The sequence below is a fragment of the Macaca nemestrina genome, chromosome 7 (genome assembly GCF_043159975.1).
Source record: "Macaca nemestrina isolate mMacNem1 chromosome 7, mMacNem.hap1, whole genome shotgun sequence".
NCBI lineage: Eukaryota > Metazoa > Chordata > Mammalia > Primates > Cercopithecidae > Macaca > Macaca nemestrina.
In genome coordinates, this window is record NC_092131.1 from 63,381,966 (window position 1) to 63,400,076 (window position 18,111).

Genomic DNA, 18,111 nt, shown 5'->3' on the forward strand with positions numbered 1-18,111 from the left:
TGGCTTACTTGCCAATTTTCCCAGCACCATTTGCTGAGTAGTGTGTCCTTTCCCCAGTTTATGTTTTTGTTTGCTTTGTCAAAGATCAGTTGGCTGTATATATTTGGCTTTATTTCTGGGTTCTCTATGCTGTTCCATTGATCTATGTGCCTATTTTTTACACCAGTACCATGCTGTTTTGGTAGCTATATTCTTGTAGTATAGTTTGAAGGCAGATAATGTGATGCCTTCAGATTTGTTATTTTTGCTTAGTCTTGCTTTATCTATGTGAGCTTGTTTTTGGTTCCATATGAATTTTAGGATTTTTTTTCTAGCTCTGTGAAAAATGATGGTGGTATTTTGATGGGAATTGCATTGAATTTATAGATTGCTTTTGGCAGTATGATCATTTTCAAAATATTGATTCTACCCATCCATGAGTATGGGATATGTTTCTATTTGTTTGTGTCATCTATGATTTTTTTCATCAGTGTTTTGTAGTTTTCCTTGTAGAGATCTTTCACCTCCTTGGTTAGGTATATTCCTAATATACCTATATTGGTTAGGTATATTCCTAAGTATCTTATTTTATTTTTTGCAGCTGTTGTAAGAGGGGCTGAGTTCTTGATTTGATTCTTAGCTTTGTCATTGTTGGTGTATAGCAATGCTACTGATTTGTGTATGTTGATTTTGTATCCTGAAACTTTACTAAATTCCTTTATCAGCTCTAGGAGCTTTTTGGATGAGTCTTTAGGGATTTTTAGGTATGATAATCATATAATTGGTGAACAGTAACAGTTTTACTTTCTCTTTACGAATTTGGATGCCCTTTATTTCTTTCTCTTGTCTGATTACTCTGGGTAGGACTTCCAGTACTATTTTGAATAGAAGTGGCGAAAGGGGGCATTCTTATCTTGTTCCAGTTCTCAGGTGGAGTGGAAATTTTCTCCATTCAGTATAATATTGCCTGTGGGTTTGTCATAGAAGTCTTTTATTACCTTGAGGTATATCTCTTCTATGCTGAATTTGCTGAGGGTTTTAATCATAAAGAGATGCTAGATTTTGTCAAATGCTTTTTCTGCATCTATTGAGATGATCATATGATTTTTGTTTTTAATTCTATTTATGGGATGTGTCACATTTATTGACTTGTGGATGTTAAGTCATCTTTCTATCTCTGGTATGAAACCTACTTGATCATGGTGCATTATCTTTTTGATATGCTGCTGGATTTGGTCCACTAGTATTTTGTTGAGGATTTTCGCAGCTATGTTCAACAGGGATATTGCTCTGTAGTTTTCTTTCTTTCTTTTTTTTTGCTGTGTTCTTTCCTGGTTTTGGTATTGGGGTGATATTGGCTTCATAGAATGATTTAGGAAGGATTCCCTCTTTCTTTATCTTTTGGAATAGTTTCAGTAAGATTGATACCAATTCTTTGAATGCTTAATGGAATTCAGCTGTGAATCCATCTGGCCCTGGACTTATTTTGTTAGCAATTTTTTTATTATCATTTGAATCTGCTACTTGTTATTGGTCTGTTCAGAGTTTCTATTTCTTCCTGATTTAATCTAGGAAGGTTGTATATATCCAGGAATTTATCTGTCTCCTCTAGATTTTCTAGTTTGTGTATGGAAAGGTGTTCATAGTAGCCTTGAATGATCTTTTGAATTTCTGTGGTATCAGTTGTAATATATCCTGTTTTGTTTTTAATTGAGCTTATTTGGATCTTCTCTCTTCTTTTCTTAGTTAATCTTGCTAATGGTCTGTCAATTTTGTTTGTCTTTTTGAAGGACCAACTTTTTGTTTCATTTGTCTTTTGTATTTTTTGTTTGTATGTTCAATTTCATTTAGTTCTGCTCTGATCTTTTTTATTTCTTTTCTTCTGCTGGGTCTGGGTTTGGTTTGTTCCTGTTTCTCTAGTTCCTTGAGGTGTGACCTTAGATTTTCTAATTGTTTTCTTTCAGAATTTTTCATGTAAACATTTAATGCTATGAACTTTTCTCTTAGCACTGCTTTTTCTGTGTCTCCAGGGTTTTGGTAAGTTGTGTCACTATTATGGTTCAGTTCAAATAATTTTTAAATTTCTATCTTAATTTTATTATTGAGTCAAAGATCATTCAGGAGCATATTATTTAACTTCCATGTATTTGTATAGTCTTGAGGTTCCTTTTGGAGTTAATTTTTAATTTTATTCCACTGTGTTCTGAGAGAGTACTTGATATAATTTTGATTTACTTAAATTTATTGAGACTCATTTTGTGGCCTATCATGTTGTCTATTTTGGAGAATGTGCCATGTGCTGAGGAAAAGAATGTATATTCTGCAGTTGTTGGGTAGAATATTCTGTAAACACATGTTAAGTTCATTTGTTCTAGGGTATAGTTTAAGTCCGTTGTTTCCTTGTTGACTTTCTGTATTGATGACCTGTATAGTGCTGTCAGTGGAGTATTGAAGTCCCCCCATTATTGTGTTGTCATCCTTCTCATTTCTCTCTTCTCATTAGTAATAATTGTTTTATAAATTTGGGAGCTCCCATGTTAAGTGCATATATATTTAGGATTGTGATATTTCCTGTGTGACTGATCCTTTTATCAATATATAATGTCTCTCTTTGTCTTTTCTAACTGTTATTGCTTTAAAGTCTGTTTTGTCTCATATAAGAAATAGTCACTCCTGCTCACTTTTGGCTTTTATTTTCATGGAATACCGTTTGCTAATCTTTAACTTAAGTTTATGTGAGTCCTTATGTGTTAGGTGAGTCGCCTGAAAAGAGCAGATACTTGGTTGGTGGATTTTTATCCATTCTGTTATTCTGTGTCTTCGAAGTGGAGCATTTAGGCTGTTTACATTCAACATTAGAATTGAGAGGTGAGGTACTGTTTTATTCATCATGCTAGTTGTTGCCTGAATACCTTGGTTTTTTCATTGTGTTATTGTTTTATAGACCCTATGAGATTTATGCTTTAAGGATGTTCTATTTTGGTATATTTTGAGGTTCTGTTTTAAGGTTTAGAACTCCTTTTAGCATTGCTAGTAGTGCTTTCTTGGTAGTGACAAATTGTCTCAGCATTTATTTATCTGAAAAAGACTATCTCTTCTTCATTTATGCGGTTTAGTTTTGCTGGATACAAAATTCTTGCCTGGCAATTATTTTGTTTGAGGTGGCTAAAGATAGGACTTTAGTCCCTTCTGGCCTGTAGGATTTCTGCTAAGAAATCTCCTGTTAGTCGCTATGTCTTCCCTTATAGGTTACCTGATGTTTTTGCCTCATAGCTCTTAAGATTCTTTCCTTTGTCTTGACTTTAGATAACCTGATGACTATGTGCTTGTGTGATGAACTTTTTGCAATAAATTTGCCAGATGTTCTTTGAGCTTCTATATTTGGATGCCTAGATCTCTAACAAGGCCAGGGAAGTTTAACTTGATTATTCCCTCAAATATGTTTTCCAAACTTTTAGATTTGTCTTCTTCCTCAGGAAAACCAATTCTTCTTAGAATTGGCCATTTAACATGTCCCAAATTTCTTGGAGGCTTTTTCATTTTTTAAAATTATTTTTTCATTGTCTTTGTCTGCAGGGTTAATTCAAAAGCCTTATCTTCAAGCTCTGAAGTTCTTTCTTTTGCTTGTTCGATTTTATGGTTGAAACTTTCCAGTACATTTTGTATTTCTCCAAGTGTTTGTTTTATTTGCAGAAGTTGTGATTTTTTTCTTTATGATATCTATTTCTCTGAAACATTTTTAATCCATATCTTGTATTTAATTCTTTTTTTTTAGTTTTCACCTTTCTCTGGTATCTTCTTGAGAAGCTTAATAACTTTCTGAATTCTTTATCTGGCAGTTTAGAGATTTCTTCTTGGTGGGAATCCATTGCTGGAGAGCTAGTGTGGTTTTATGGGGGTGTTATATAGCCTTGTTTTGTCAGATCAGAATTATTTTTCTGATTCCCTCTTATTTGGGCAGTTATTTCAGTGGAATAACCTGGAACTCAAAGGCTGCTGTTCAGATTCTTTTGTGTTATGGAGTGATCTCTTGATATGGTACACTCCCGCTGAGGATGGGACTTCCTGCAAGCCAGACTGCAGTGATTGTTATTGTTCTTCTGGGTATAGCCATCCAGTGGGGCTACCAGGCTCTGGGCTGGTGCTGGGGAATGTCTGCAAAGAGTCCTATGATGTGATCTATCTTCAGGTCTTCCAGCCATGGATACCAGCACCTGCTCTGGTGAAGGTGGCAAGGGAACAAAGTAGACTCTGTGAGAGTCCTTGGTTGTGGATATGTGTGTAGATAGTGTGCTGGTTTTCTTGAATGCTCGTTATGCTATCAGTGAAGTTGTCTAGTGGACAAAGTAGGACCACTGGTTACCCAGGATGTTGCAGGCAGTGAAATTCACTGTTGTTTTCTCCTTCCATGGAGCAGGGCGTTTTGTCATGAGTTGCAGTAATGTCCTGAGTTCCTGAGTTGGTTGACCTCCTGCCAGGAGGTGGAGCTTTTGAGAGAGCACTAGCTTGATAGTAGAAGGGGAATATAAGCTTGCCCCAAGTTTGCGAGGATAAGAATTTGGGTTTCTCAGGTGACAGGCAAGGTCATAATGCTCTCAGGATCCTGTTTATGTCTTTTGTGATCTACCAGGGCAAGTAGAGAAGTATCATCAGCTGGGGGCAGGGTTAGGCAGACTCTCCTTGGGCAGGGCTTGCCATGGCCACTACAAGGAATGGGGAGTGATTCTCAGGCCAACGGGGTTATTATGAAGAGAGATTATGGCTGCCTCTGTCACCAGGGAAGTGGGGGAAAGCTGGTAGCAAGAGGCCTCACCCAGCTCTCACACAGTTGGCATGGCCGGTCAGCCACAAGTTTATCTCCAAGCAGCCTGCAGAGTGGGACTCAGAGCTAGCCCCAGGCTGTAATTTCTCCACTGAGAAAGCAGCATGGCTTTCAGGCCATGCCTCTGCCCATCTGCCCACCTTATCTGCTAGACTCCTCTTCTTTCTGTAGCAGTTCCCCTCACCTCCGGATTCTGCTCAAAAGAGTTTGCACCCAGCCAAAATTATTACAAAGATCAGTTGGAAGCTTCTTTTACCCTGTGACCCCTCTCACATTCTGTTGGCTGCCTTCCCTGAGGGCTCCTGCGAGTATAGTCAGGGATGGCTTCCCTGGGCTCAAGCTGGAGAGTGGGAGTGCCTACCATACTCTTTCCACTGGTGCTTCTACTTTTATATTTCACACTAAATCCATTACAGCTCCAGGTGAGGTTAAATCCTTCTATAAACTGGATTTTCAGGTTCCCCAGTGGGGATGCGTTTAGAGGGAGATATTCCCCCTTCACACTTTGTGAACTCAGTTTTTTTGCCTGTCTTGCAGGATTTGCAGTGGCCTGCTGTTTCTTTCAAAGGATCTGTTATTTCTTTCAGTCTTCCTAGTATGCTCCTGCTGGGGTTCCTGGAGTAAAAGTCCATAGTGTGAGTCTCCACACACTGTTCTTTCTGTCCAAGTGGAAGCTGCACATCCGCCTTGTCCCCTGGCAGCTTCCAATAAAATTATTTTTAAATGAAAAGGTCAGTAAGTTATTATAGATTGTTAGTGATCATATTTTATAATTAATGATGTAAATAAATGTTCATGATACATGTACTATAAAAAACAAAGGATGCGGCCGGGCACGGTGGCTCAAGCCTGTAATCCCAGCACTTTGGGAGGCCGAGACGGGCGGATCACGAGTCAGGAGATCGAGACCATCCTGGCTAACACAATGAAACCCCGTCTCCACTAAAAATACAAAAAAAAATTAGCCGGGCGTGGTGGCGGCCCCTGTAGTCCCAGCTACTCGGGAGGCTGAGGCAGGAGAATGGCGGGAACCCGGGAGGCGGAGCTTGCAGTGAGCCGAGATCGCGCCACTGCACTCCAGCCTGGGCGACAGAGCGAGACTCCGCCTCAAAAAAAAAAAACAAAAACAAAAAACAAAAAACAAAAAAACAAAGGATGCTAAGCATGATGATTGGATTTTCATGCTCATGTGTGAGATGTGCCTCCTTCAAACTCTGTTACCATGTCTGCACATTACCTATCTGACATGAAATAAAAAAAAAAAAAACCTCAAAGAATACAAAATAGTATTTAGCATATAATCTCAATTTTCAAAAAAGGGTCTTTATTTATTTCCATATTTTGCCTGTTGGAGGGTCAGGGCTGGAAGGAGAGAGAGCATCAGGAAAAAGAGCTAATGGATGCTGGGTTTAGTACCTAGGTGATGGGATGATCTGTGCAGCAAACCACCATGGCACACATTAACCTATGTACCAAACCTGCACATCCTGCACATGTACTTCTGAAGTTAAAATAAAATTTGGAAGAAAAAAAGGAACAATAAAAAAAGGCCTAGAAAGATTTATTCACCCTAGATTTAAAAAGTTTTGGAAGAATTTAAAGTTTTTAGAGTTTTAATATTTTTGGAATTAATTCCAAAATTAATTCTCAAAATCACCTGTAGGAATTACAGGTGATTTTTAATCTGTATATTTTTCTGTGTTTTCTGCATTTTCCTAGTGAAACTTATTTACTATTCTCATCAGAAAAAGTAAAGCCATTTAAGAAGAAAAAAATCAGTTATTGGTACAGTATTCAAATACATATTTATTTCAGATCTTTTGTATTGTTGCCTCAGCTTCCTTAAGCCTTTGCAGATCTCAGTTTTAAAAAATAAGGTACATGTTATTCTAATATAAAACATTTTTGTGCTCAATGATCAGCTGCATGGAGAGGATATACCGGCTCAAAAATGTGAATGCTTATGAATCACAGGGTACCAAGGTTTGTAACACTGATCCAACTAGCAGGAGAATTAGTCAGGGTCATTGAACAAAGACAATTTGTTCAAATATATTCGGTAAACTGCTCGCTGGGATATGAACAACAATCCCTTATCTTTGGGAAGTGTATGGCCTATTTATTAGTGCAGGTTTTTTGAGAAAAAGATACAGGTAACAAGCTGTGAAAGTCTTCAGCTGTTTCGTTCTTTACAGTGCAGTGCTTAAACATTCAAAAAGAAAGCCCTAATTTGTGCAGTTATATTGACATTGTAATTTTTGCATATTTAATAAACCCTAGCTACTTTAACTGAAAAGTGGAGTTTTTTCATGGAACGCTACCCTTTTCATTACTGCATACATCTTAGATTTAATTTGGCATGGGATGCATCAACCTTGGCTCTTGGAGACAAGGTTAGAATCTGTAGTGCATGAAAACGAGCTCTTCTAAACATTTTTTTTTTTCATTTCCTACATATTCTATGCCTGCTTTGGAGAGAACACAAAGAATGAGAACAGTCCTTTTTCTTAACCTGACAGAAAATTATTAGAGTAGATGCAAATATTTTCCTTTTTAGAATGAAGAGGATTGCTTTTCTCCACATCACCATTCACTTTGGAATGCCAACAAGGTAGCACTTGTCATACTATAAAGCAAAACAGCCCTTGTGGAGGTCTTACATGTTTTGAATAAAGCTGTTATTGTTTAATGTATAGTCTTCTGATTTTTTATGTTTTTCTACCAAAATTCAGACATGCCTTATTATTATCAGAAAGATATTCTATGGCTTGATATCAAAAATTTTAACACAATTTTGAAAATTTTCAGATCTGTTTCAAAGTAACCTTTTCAGTTGAATTTAAGATATTAAAAAATCCAATTCTCTAACTGATATTCATATTTATTATTCCATTTCTTTCTTGGGAAGAAAGATAAATTACCCACACTTAGGGTGTATGTCTGTGTGTACCCATTTGCAAGATACTCATTAATAAAGTTAGCTTTCTTCGAAAAGCTTGCACTACGATTCACCTGAAAATTAAGGCTTGAATGAAGCCAAAGGGGTTTAATAAAATTACGTAGTGAGGACTCTTCATTGCATGTAATATGAAGTGACTTAAAGGGTAAAAAAAAGAGTTTGCTGACTCTTATAATAGAAAATTCTAGGCATAGGTCAGTCTTCTGGCAGAGCTGTATTTTAAAGCTAAAACAAAGTCCTCAAAGTTTAATTTATCTTTACCTCTCGGCTTTTTGTTTTCCCTCTTCCTTCTGCATCAGCTTCATTTCAGGCAGGTCAACCAGCCACTTTCCTCCATTACCACTTTCCCTACTTTTAAAAGCAATTTTTTTCTTTTCAAAAATTATAATTAAATTTCCCTGGGATTGAGTTTCTTTGGCCCTGTAGCTGGGGTTGTATATTCATTACTAAATTAAATCCCTCTGGTCATCAGGGGTTATGCTCTAATGGACAAGACTTGAGGCATATGGAAGCTCAGAGCCGGGGGTAGATCCACTTATATGAACTGAGAATGGGGAAAGACAAGATATCCCCAACTGCTATTATGTGAATAAGAGGGATTTGATGTAGGGCAGGAAAATAGGATAAATATCTAATACAACTTCATAAATCTTTCTATATATCTAAGTTATAATGAATATATATGTGCATGTGTATTTGTGCATATATAGTCGGTTATAGTCAGTGTGTGTATGTATAGTGAGTATAGGGTGTATATTGTCAGTATAGTATGTATATACAGTCAGTATATGTAGTCAGTATGTGTATGTATAGTCAGTCAGTCAGTCTCAGATTAGGAGATGAAGTCCCTGGAAGAAATCAAAATTTTGACACCATTGAGGGCTAGGAGACTTTTGCCTGATGCCCTTTAAACCTATTGCTATTATTATAGGATGAAGAAGGTTATGTCTCCTGGGTGACTGCTGCTGGATAGACTGTTGAGGAACCATTGTGAAGGCTATCTCTTGATCAGATGGAGGTTTCATAGAATTTGTTTTCTCTTGTCTAGCTGGTTTCTTTTAATTGCACACATTAATTGGAGTTCCTCCTAATGAGCCCCAACGACTTGGACATTCAAAGAACAGTCAATAATGAAAAAGCAGGCCATCTTGATGTCCCAAAGATGTGGGGTTTATATCATTTATTGTTAAAGTAGGGCAGCTTGTAGCACCAAAGTCGATGCTATATTGGAGGCACATGGGATTTGGAATATCTATAAGATTGTACTGGTCATGGAATTGGCTTGAGAGCCTTCAGACCCACTGAGATCCTTTATGAAGTTAAGAATCTGAAGCTAAGTTATACCAGCAGTTCTACATTGTTCTGCCTCTTCCTTCATGTCTGTTTGAATGGGCCTAAACATTCTATCTGAGGATAGGAAGGGCAGTTTCTTTGAGCTTTCGTTGAAGTCATACTTCCTGAGATACCACAGAGTCTCTTAGCATCCTGCGAGGAGTCTAGAATAAGTTCTAGAAAGTATCTGAGTCTAAATTAAGCCTTCTCAAGTGAGTCTCACTAAAGGTGTTTTCTTGGGTCCTCTTTATCTAAATTCTTTTTCTTTGATTTCCCTTTTGTTCAAGTTTTTAGTAAATAAGAGGATATAGGTTTTTTATTTGGCTGGAATTTAGAGTTCTTTGCTTAGCATGTACCTTCATTTTTGAGCCACAACATGAAAGCCAGTTAAGGAGCCCTTAATCTAAACAAGATGGTGCTATGGCACTCACATCTGGTGGTTAGCAGGTACCACAATATTAACATTACAAAGATAAGACTTTTATGAGAATTTGGTTCTCACTCTGGTCTATACTAATTTAATAATGAAAAAATGCATTATCTCTGTTAGCAAAAAAATTGCATGATTCTAAACTGTATATTTTGAAAACAAAACATTGCATTTACAGTTTTATTTCCTTGCTTATAGTATGGATAAAATGCAATGTGTATATTAGGCATTTCAGTTGCTCTGAAAAGCAGTCATAATGAAATGTTTAACGTTGCTTGTTTCAAAAACAACATTTAGAATGATGTCTACTTTAGTAAGGTTTTATATTTTACCCCTACTAGAAAATTATGTCTCTCAAATAAGAAAATGAGCATTTTCCCCCAGCAGATTGAAATGAGGAAAATCGTGAGAGCTTAGAATCTGGAAAAGAAAATAAAGTGTCAACTGTAGATGTGAGAGGTCCTCCCCTCCATCTGGTTGTAGCATTGGTGTAAATAAGAAATTGTTGAGCTGGATAATTTAATTGAAAAGCAGATGATGCTGTCTTTCCTACTGACTAGGGTCTATTTCAAGTTCTCATTATCATAGGCACAAAATGTTTGAGGAAAGTAAATAGGTCAACGAACCTCAAGTGCAATTAAATCCTCATGTGTAGGACAATAACTTTAGCTCGTCTTCCAAACTTTTAAAATTACCCCAGCAAACCAGCAGCAACTTTTAATGAGACATGAGCAAGGAATACACAGATTCTGTAAGATGGAAAATCAGATAGCTATGGCAAAATTGCTGCTCTGCTACACATAGGTTTACTCCATTTGCTCTTAATGAAGCATGGCCACTTTCTGTGTTCCTGCATTTAATTCTACTTTCTGTATGTGCTAGTTTCACCTTCCCATGGATACAGAGACACATACATTCCAAAGAGATGAATCGATAAAAGAGGAGAAACATCTTTCTGGTACATGATTAAAAAAGAGACAGAAAGAAGCAAGCACCATACATAGGTAAAAGACCAGTGAATTAGGAATTAGAAATCTGTGTTAATTTAACTTTAGTTCCACTATTTATTAGTCATATAACTTTAGGTAAGTTTTTCAACCTCTATTGCTCTCAATGACATTATCTATAAAATTAAAGAGGTGATTTAGATAACCTAACTTAGTTTTACACTATGCTATCGACGTGAAACTTTTTAAATGACTGAATAACTTTAAAAAGCTCATTTTGAGAATCAGGACCTTTGTATTAGAATTGCCATGTGGGATTCACAATTGCGTTTTCCTTGACGCATAGTGATAAGCAGGCAATTTTGAATATTGGAACAGGAAAATAGCTTGGATTTACTTAGAAGCAATGGGGGAAGAGGCTGAGATTTTAGAAATGCTGTCATTGTACTTCATTAATTACTGCTTATCCCATTCTCCTACATTCCTAGCTGTCTTTCTAAGTGTTAACTCCCTAGTTTAAGCAGTTGCAAAGTTAGAAACCGTGTGGGTTTCAGTTTCAGTTTTTAAATTTTTATTTGCTTTAGTTTAGCCCTTCTTTCTCTTATACCTTGGGAAAACTTTTTAATACTAATTATTGCTAGCAGTTTTTTAAGGAGTGTATACTTTTTTTTGTTTGTTTGTTTAATACTATTAAAATCTTATAAGGTGGGTGTCATCATATTCATAAGTAACCTGTTCGAGGCTGTTCAGCTAGGGAGAGGCAGAGTCAGGATTCAGACCCAAGTCTGTTTCTCTAGAGCCTATCTTCTCTACCTTAGGAGACACCATAACACAGTGGTTGTCAGCAACAACAATATGGGCCAGCACTTATATCATGTTCTCTATGTGTCAGGCATTGTTTTAGGCACTTTAGGTATACCGAGACTCATAATTGTCATAAAAAGTCTATGATGCAGTCTCATTAATATCCCCATGTGATGGATGAAGAAACAGCCATAAGGCAGTTAGGTAATTTTCCCAAAGTCAAATAGCTAGTAAGTGCCAGAGCTGAAGTTTGAATCCATGAATGTGACTCCACAGTCCTTGCTGTTCACCATGATAGTACACTGCTTCTCTAGCTACTACTCTTTCTGGAGGAGAACTTCAAAGATAATTCTTGATTTTTATGATAGTTGTGTTCCTGGAACATTTCCTGAATTATTCATTCTGACTCCCTTAAAAAAATGAAGCGTAGTTTCTGTTAATGCAAGAACTAAAGTGAATAAAGTGGGAAAAGGGAGACCTGAGAGGTATTAACAAAGAGAATGGTTATGGTGAGAGTGTTGTGTATGGACCAACTTGTAGTGATGGTATGACAAAAACAAAAACAAAAACAAAACAAACAAACAAACAAAAAACCAGATAAACTTTCTCTACTTGCTTAAATGGAGTGGAGAGGTTTCTCCCTCTGTGGGTTATGTGTGTGTGTTTGAAACAATAGATGGGGAATTAGTAGAGTGAGATACATTAATAAACTGTAGTCAAAATTTTGAGTGTGGACCAAGCTGACTTTGGAGACTGGCAGATGCTGTTCCAGCTATGATGACCAAAGGAGTTGTTTGTGGGCTCTGACATGTGCCCATGGTCCTTGCCCCCGTTTATGTACAGGGTGTGGTGCTAATCTGAGTTTCGGAGAATGCCTTCATTAACTTAAGGATGTATTTTGGACCCAATTACTTTCCTATCGGTGAGGTACTGGAGCCATTTCTAGTGATGCAGGACATGCGGCATGGTATAATTTTCACACTCTATTATTCATTAGTCAAGAAGGTGAGTGTATAATGGTTTGAGATTGTCAAGTCTGGAAGGGAAAATCAATGAAAAGATTTGGGGCATGTGGCAGGCTTCACATTTTATAAGTCTCCAGATTTTATGGATAAGCATTTTGAGGACTAGGGATTATTCTTTTGGAGGATTGAATGGAATGGAGATATTTGTTTAATAATCAGATTTCCCTTGTTTATATTGAGAATTCCTTGAAAACCCTTGTTTTTCAGATCATATCTTGTGCTCTTTTGTCCTACTAAAGATGTGTTTCTTGAAGTTTCCCCAGCGTATTTGTTGCTGAGGAAGATGGAGGAGAGGAAAACCCCAAAGCACCTTGGTTAGAAACCTTAATTTGGGTGGAAGGAGGCATTACATTAAATCAAATATAGTAAACTTAGTGGGGAGGAGGAGTGTGTGACATAGGACCACAGGTAGCTTCCATGGTGCCATGGATCTGTTTGCCCTTGAAAAATTATAGTAATAAATGCACTTTTACCTGGAAAAAAGAAAAAAAAAAAACCTTTCTAAAGCAGAAAACAAAGTAGCTCTCATGCCACAAAATCATCTAGGTATGCGGCTTGTAGAGGCAGCAGATATGCTCACAGCAAACCCACAGACAGCACAAGTTATCAGAGAGGTCCAATCCATGAGCCTCTTTTTTAGACTTTGCCAATGACCAGGGAGATCAAATTGTAGCCCTGTGTTGCAAGGAATTCCCAGATACCATTTATTATCTTAGAAACCTATAGTGGCCCCAAATTCAGCAGGCAGTAGAGAAACCCTTTATGTCTCCATGTCTGAGTTGAGGTTCAGTCCCATATCCCAGACATTTTAATGTGATGCTTTATGTTCTCCACAACTTGAGGTATCCAAAAGTTTTAAATTCCAGAATTCAAAATTTTAAACAGGCCAAAAGAGATGCAGGTATGGAAGTTGTAGGGGTGGCTGCTCTTGGCCAGAATATAGAGAAAAAAATCCCCCAAACTAGGTAACTTTTTGGTAAGGAAAATATTTATTCAGCTTAGTGGGAGACGGTGCACCATGCCTAGGACATCTATACTGCTATTGTTGATTTCAGGTGAAGGAAGCTGATCCTGGGCTATGGTGTGTTGATATGACAACCAACTCTTCAGGATGGACTCTAGATGGCAGTGTTGCTGCTGATTTTTAAACAGGGCCTTTCGGGTCCCCACCTCCTTTTCTAGTAACAGGAATGCGTAAACAGCTCTCACTACCTGGGAGTGTTCTGTTTTACATTTTACATCTTAAATCATTTAACCCAGAAGACTGTGAGTCTCGTGGATTATTATATCTCCATTTTTAAAGATTAGGAAACTAAGGCACAAAGAACATAAGGAATTTGCCTGAGTAGCAGTATTGGAATTTGAACCAGGTTGTCTGGCTCCAGAGTTAGTGTTTTTAATTAATATATTTTGGTGCTTCTTGTTGGATAATCTTAGGGCTCCGGCAAACTCAGACACCCAGGGGATGATGTGATGCAAGTTTCCTGCACCCACCAAGCTGCGAACTGTGCTTGTATTTTGTTTTGTGCTCGTGAAAGTTGCAGGCAACTTTTCTGAAGGTGTCTGTCTTGTCAGGTGCCGTACTCTACATAATATTTTCCCTTATATCTACTTCAACCACAGGAAGGATGTTTTCTACTTCCAAGTGGGACTCGGACTAATAGGTTCCTCTGAACAGATTAAAAAAAGAAATACAGCTGGGCTATGGCAGTGTCACAGACCAGGCACTGGTCCAGCAGGCCCAGCTGTTTATCAAACTCATTTTCCCATTCAACTCCACACAGTGACCATCACCCACAGGTAATTCCATTGAGGGTGTGGCCATATTTTTAATTCAAATTGCAGTGATTACACTTGCAGCACAAGTTCATTATAGAAAACAAGAGAAAGAGAGAAGTTTATTGATGACAGTGGATAGCATGAAAATCAGCACCCTTTTCTAATACAAATGGGAGAAAATAATGAGTGGCTGTTTAATCATCTTATATAGTGATCCTTGATTTCTATTACTCTTTCTAGAGTAATAGAAATCAAGCTTCCATGGAGCTTCCATGGCATAACATTTTCATGCCTCCCTTTTATGTCTCAATTCCGTTGTGTGTGCTTTTGGGTTCTACTCCACCTGTCATACTGGATTTTGAGTCCCCACATGGAGAGGTATTTTCGGATGCAGAAGGCAAAGTCTCTCATATTGTGACAGTGACTGTACAATTAATGTTCTTCCTGGAGGCTGGTGCCTCTGTTTTTGCCATTAATGAATAGCCCTTTCATTTTAAGCACGAGATCCTCCAACCTGTGGAAGAAGGGGTACATGAGGTCTTTTTTTCTGTATTTTCAGGGCACTGGTTCTCTTTGCAAAGAAGGGAAAATTTGCTCTATCCCAGTGTCAGATGCATCAGCTTTGTCGTGGTAACTAACCAAGATTTCTACTCAATCCCTTAAAATTGCATTTTTCTATCTATTCTCTATCTCGGTGAATGGCACCACCACCTGGTCTGCTAGATATATGTGCTGAGACATCTTGGCTCAGGTGATTCACCTGCCTCAGACTCCCAAAGTGCTGGGATTACAGGTGTGAGCCACTGTGCCTGGGCTTAATTATAATTATTTTTTAAATCTGACCTCTTTCTCACTGCCATTGACATGTTTAGTTTCAGGCATGTCTTGTTTTTCCACCTAAGTTAACATGGTAGCGTTTATTTATTGGTAACATGGTACCATTTATTTATACCATTTATGTAACATGATAACTGACATGATTTGGCCATATCACCACCCAAATCTCATCTTGAATTGTAGCTCCCACAATTCCCATGTGTTGTGGGAGAAACCTGGTGGTAGGTAATTGAATCATGGGGGCACGTTTTTCCCGTGCTGTTCTCATGATAGTGAATAAGTCTCATGAGATCTGATGGTTTTATAAAGGGGAGTTTCCCTGCACAAGCTCTCTTGTCTGCCACCATTTGAGACGTGCCTTTTACCTTCCACCATGATTGTAAAGCCTCCCGAGGTATATGGAACTGTGAGTCCATTAAACTTCTTTCTTTTGTAAATTGCCCAGTCTTGGATATGTCCTTATCAGCAGCGTGAAAATGGACGAATACAAAAACATTTATTTCCCTGCTTCCATTATGAATCCTATCAATGCCATCCTATTTTTAATTTTACTTTAAGCTTCTTGATGTCAATCTCCTAGTTAAAAAGAGCAAGACTTTAGGGCAAGTCCCAGATGTTATGCATATCTCTTTAGCTCACATTCCTTTGGCAAGATCTTTCTAATCCAACTATCTGCAAGGGAGCCTAGGAAATGTAGCTTCTAGCTGGCAGGTCATGATGCCACCTAAAACATGGGTACTCTATTACCAATGGGGAGAAGGGGAGAAAGAATGATCTTTACCTTTCCCTGCTCACATATGTGGATATGCATTCATATATCCTCCTATGTCCTAGAACGTGGAGGTAAGACACCTTTTCTAGGTTCAGAGCAGTTCTCACAGGATATGAGATGTCCTGAGTACATGTAGGTTCCTGGAAGTCCTTAGACCCACAGATTTAGCTTGTTTGCCATGACAGTGTGGACCCAAAACACTGATTTTCTTTATCCTCCTGCTCCTTCCTCTTCTTTTCCTCTCTCTGTCTCAGACTTCTCCATTAGGTGACCCAATTTCTTCACAGCCAATACTACAGTAAGTGTATTCTTATTTTACTGATGCTTCTTTCAGTTTTGACAGTGGTTGGCTGCTTGAGTAGGAGTAAAATTTTTCCTGTTCTTCTTCTGGGTAGTTGAGCTCTTAAACCTGTTACTCCCACCTTAAGCATGACCTTCAAAAATGTGAAATTGTTTTAACCAGCCAGATTGTCTGGCACAGAGACTGAAGGAACTGCATTGTACCTCATAAAAGGATTTCTGATATGTAACAAAAGTGGTCCCTAATATGGATTTCACTGACCTATACCTAAAAGCTGGCTAATATATTTTCTTTTATTAAACTTCTCAGCAGCAGAGTCTACATTTTGTCAACAACAGCAACAACAAGAAAACAGTGAATTTGAAGGTTTTACTATCTCTGGGTATTGTCAAAGCAGCATTTTCTCCACTTTATTCTCACTTGCTAAGTTTTCATTGCACTAAATTCTATTTCCATTGAAGTTCATTTAGCATCATTTTCTTTAAAAGAGGTTGTCTGAGAAAGATTAACTTGGTTTGTTTTTCTCTCCTGCTAACCCACATCTTCATAAGCCATAAAAGCCTAGTCTAGCATCACCACAACTGAACTTGTGTGTGTGTGTGTGTGTGTGTGTGTGTGTGTGTCTGTGGCTAAAACACAATTTGAAGCAGAATAGTATTTTCCTGCAAAGGAAAATAGTTGAGAGCTTAGCCTCTGAAGTCACAGTGCCTGGCTTCCAATCCTGGCTATTATTGTGTGTACTTAAATGTTTTTATTTGAAATTTCTGTCTCTGTTTTATCTTAGTAGAAAGGAGATGCAAGCATTACTTGCCTCATAGAGTGGTTGTGTTAAAGAAAAATTATTCTGATGCTTGTTAAAACTGTAAGGAAGACTTTAGTCAAGACTATTGCAATAGGGGTCATGACTGTCACAATAGTGGGGAGCAACTGAGCTCCCTCTGACTACAACAAAAGCAGCTGGGAGTTTATAGCCAAAGAACAGAGTGTAGGGGACAGTGAATCGAAAATTACTAAGAGGAGAGATCAAGGGTAGGGGCATTCTTGCTAAACTGTTCTAAAATAATTCTCATTAAAGGTAGGCCAGGGATTTACACATCAAAGGTGGGGGATAATGAATTTGATCAGACATTAATGGAGATCATGTATTAAGGGTTGGGAGATTCTTGCTAAATGGAGTTAACAAGATTCTTGCTTAACTGGACTAGGCTAAGATAGGCTGGGCCAAGGTCCCAGTTCAGAACAGGGCTCATGGTAACCTGACTGAAATTTGACCAAGGAGAAAATCTTTGTCAGTAATGAGGCTTAGAGAAGATATTCATATAACCACATTACGTCAGTCCTTAGCACATTATAAAGGCTGATTAAATGTTAGTCAATATTATTATTCTTACAATTAACAATGATTACTTCTCTCTCCATCTTGTAAGTGTGTACCAATTGGGGAATTAATTCATATCAAAATTCAGAGCAAATGCCATTAAAGTGTCCTCTGAGTTTGACAGGACTAGTACTTCCTTTAAGTTTTTCTTTGTCTAGTCTGGTTCCCCTGATAGGATGGTGTGGTAGAAGATGGAATCTGTGGCCACTTGGTGTTTGGAAGCTGTATCTGAAAACCTGGATGTGAAGGGGACCCTCATCTGCCAATGGAAGATGCTGAAAGTTAAGTCTTGGAGGAGAGTGTTGAAGGCAAGCCAAAAACATGTCCAAGTCTGGTCATGTAAGAGGAAATAAAAGGAGCTGATGTATGGGATTGACTCGGGGTTACAGGACTACCAGACCAGGGAAAGCGAAGTGGCCAATTTGGGCAAATATTTAAATTCCACAGCCAGCAGATCCTAGGATGTGGTTTATACATATTCAGAAAGAGCAGATGTGGTACAGTCTAGGTTTATTTAAATGGGAATATAAAAACACAAATATTACTAAGTTACCTGGGAGCTGAAATAGAAACAAATTTTCAGGCTGGGGTACCTGAAGCCCAAAAGACATGGTGAGTTACTTTTTTTGTTATCATGTTTTTTTGTGGTTCTAACTCTTCTCACAATAAATCTGGGAAATACGCCTTCCAGAAGGCGTCATCAGTACATCCTCAGTTACAAGCATTCCTTAACTATCAGAAAGTAA

General features: G+C 37.9%; 1 long non-coding RNA gene and 1 other non-coding gene across 2 annotated transcripts in view; both read left to right on the forward strand.

Moving 5' to 3' along the window:
• The window catches only part of LOC105481911 (uncharacterized), a 199,198-nt gene that overhangs the window by 77,229 nt on the left and 103,858 nt on the right, over positions 1-18,111 (forward strand). The gene's annotated exons all lie outside the window — the stretch shown is intronic.
• On the forward strand, positions 5,949-6,048 carry LOC112426692 (small nucleolar RNA U13). Its single transcript, XR_003018074.2, has one exon. It is a non-coding gene; the product is annotated as a small nucleolar RNA U13 (small nucleolar RNA).